This window comes from Dendroctonus ponderosae, unplaced genomic scaffold (genome assembly GCF_020466585.1).
Source record: "Dendroctonus ponderosae isolate FM_Combo_2020 unplaced genomic scaffold, Dpon_F_20191213v2 Dpon_F_20191213_10, whole genome shotgun sequence".
Taxonomy (NCBI): domain Eukaryota; kingdom Metazoa; phylum Arthropoda; class Insecta; order Coleoptera; family Curculionidae; genus Dendroctonus; species Dendroctonus ponderosae.
The window spans coordinates 7467686-7470378 of NW_026017111.1; the positions used below are offsets into that span (position 1 = coordinate 7467686).

The following is a 2693-nucleotide window of genomic DNA, read 5'->3' on the forward strand; positions in this document are numbered from 1 at the left end:
GACTAGAATTCTTTGTTCAAATACTCAATTATTTTTTATAATTTCAAAAGATTATTTAAATGTGAGTATAAAAACAGATTTGATTTTGTCTATTGTATAACAGATAAATACTTTGAATTTGTATTGTTTGCTTGTCGGCTGCATTATACTAGTAATTAATCACTTCAAAAATAGTTAATTGCTATACTAGACGATAAAAAGAAACAATGAGAATCTGCGAAGGAAATATCTCGTTTTATCGTCGTGCATTTACGTTAAATACCTATTATTTTCGTCATACAATATGAATATTCTCAAATATTTTTATGTAACTTTAATATTATTTATTTATTCTAGCTGGAAGAACATTTGGATAACTTTGTTAAATTCAAGTTAATGGGAGGTCTGAAAAAAATGAAGGCTAATGTACTTGTAACTTGCACTCATCCTACTGCAGAATCTCCATGAAAATACCTTCTCGATCTGTAAATAACGTTTTTTTACTTGTTACATATTTTTGTACTTAACATTGTTATTCTCTAACTGTTAACTTTTAATGATGTCATTTAGTTTTTACTAACATGAAAACAATTCTTTCTTATTTTTTGTCACTTCATCACTTACATTTTGATCAATAGATCCTGTTTGAAAATTAGAGCCAGTAAATAAACCCCAATCTAACATTTTATCGATTTATATAAGTAAAACTATTGACTATTTTGTCTATAAATCTACCTGTTAGAATCTACCTCTTAACCAAGAGTAAAACTTTTGGTGTTTTTAATGCAATATGCCACCATCAACATATCAACGAGGAGTAAATTGTCAGATTGTCTTTTTACTAAACCTGCGTCATTTTGAAACATTGTCTTTTCTTCTAATATTCAAAATTGGCGTCATTCCTCTGGAGGTGTTGTCTGGTGCTGTTATTGGAGTACAGAAAAAATAGTAAAAGAAATTAATTTGAAAAATAACCTTGACGTTTCGATAGCTATTTTCTGCTATCGTTATCAAAAGAACCTAAGTGAACCTAAAAAAGAGTATGTTAATAAATTGTGTAACAATAGTAGGATAATACAATATATGAAAATTCGCTCTGATAATTCGTCTGTGTAAATTGAAAAAAAAAATAAAACAAATCCGCCTCAACAATATAGAACTTATCTACAATTTTGATTGTTGTCTACAATCATCATTTATTCTGCAGGTCTTTTATTGCACTTAAAAACAAAAAAACAACAAACACCCATAGAAACAACAATAAATAGTCTTTAAAAACAACAACAAAGAAAACCATTATATAAATTGCATGTTAAATAATAAAAAGGGAGGGGAGCGCACACCCCCTGCGCTTACCCCCGCTAATTTACCCATTGATGCGGAATAGAGCTATTGTTCTGGATCAGTTGACCCGAGATCCGATTTGGCATCCGAATCTAAGAAAATCCGGATCTTCGACACGACTCGACCACCACTAGTTATATATGGTCCAGCAATTTACGAAAACAACAAATTTTCTTTTAATTAGTTAAATGGCCCTAAACCGAAGTTTAAGGCCTTGGAAAAATTCCTCAAGGCCCATTTATATTGACCCTCTCCACGGAAATCTTTAGTAAAAGGCGAAAGATTTATTCGCTTTGAAGAGAGTCCAGGGTAAAGTTTTGGTGTAAAATTTGCTCTGTTATACCCTCGACGAATATTGGGCATGATAGGTTACTCCGTTGGCGCCATCTCGGCGGGAGACGGAAACTACAATATTCAGAATGTCGAATCAATTTATTCCCAATAATGGTGAGTTTAATAGGCCCAAATCTACAATTGCGGTATATACCAGAAACAAGCTCTTCGTAGAGTAAGATATACCAGGTATAATCTGTGGTATAATACTATGTGTTGTTCTACAATGCAACGATGGCGCGAGAATAACTGTTCCGAGTACATCGAAAATTTGGCTCTGGCGATCTCCAAGTCGTAGCGGCAACGCTGCCATCGAGATGACCGGAGAATGTTTCAGGTAGTTTTCGACGGGTTATTTCGAACTTTGAAAGTGAATTTACCTCAAAGTTTATGATAGTAACTAAGTAAAGTACCTAGTAAAGAAACAGTACCTAAAATAATTCAACTGGTGTACATGTGCTCTATTTTAATAGTCCAAAAACAAATTGATATTTTAGATTTTCAAAAGAAAAAAAAGAAATGCTACAAAAAGAAGAAAGGGAAAAGGAAATGCATGATCTAAAAATCATACATATGAAAGAAAAGCATGCTTTTAAATTGAAAGCGTTAGAATCCCAGATTCTAAATAAAACAACTTAATAATTCACGTTACAGTGATCTACAGTAAATGTGCAAAATGATTATTTATAATTTTTGAGCTCATTCTATTATTGATATAAATATTTGAATCGGTGATCGATGACGGTAACTCATCTGCGCCAACATTTTCGAAATCCAATTCAATTGGTGGATCTCCATCCTTTTCTTCATTGCAAATGTTATGCAGAACGGTTGAAGCAACAATAATTATCTTTGGTAACTCGGCGTTTACACGCATTCCTGAGGACAATATGGGAAATCTTCTTTTCCACACACCGTAAGATCTTTCAACGCAGTTTCTGGTTCTTATTTCATTTGAACATATTTATTTTCAGCTAAGTTTACAAACTTCTTACTGCTACTTATTCTACGGATCCTTAGTGCTAACATCGTTAGAG

The 2693-nt window shown here is 32.5% G+C and overlaps 1 protein-coding gene and 1 non-coding gene across 3 annotated transcripts in view; one reads left to right on the forward strand and one right to left on the reverse strand.

Moving 5' to 3' along the window:
* Positions 1 to 2693, forward strand: part of LOC109546662 (arginine-glutamic acid dipeptide repeats protein) — a gene marked incomplete at its 5' end in the record, with an annotated part of 57737 nt that overhangs the window by 746 nt on the left and 54298 nt on the right.
* LOC125502869 lies at positions 1515 to 1636 on the reverse strand. Its single transcript, XR_007280584.1, has one exon. It is a non-coding gene; the product is annotated as a U5 spliceosomal RNA (small nuclear RNA).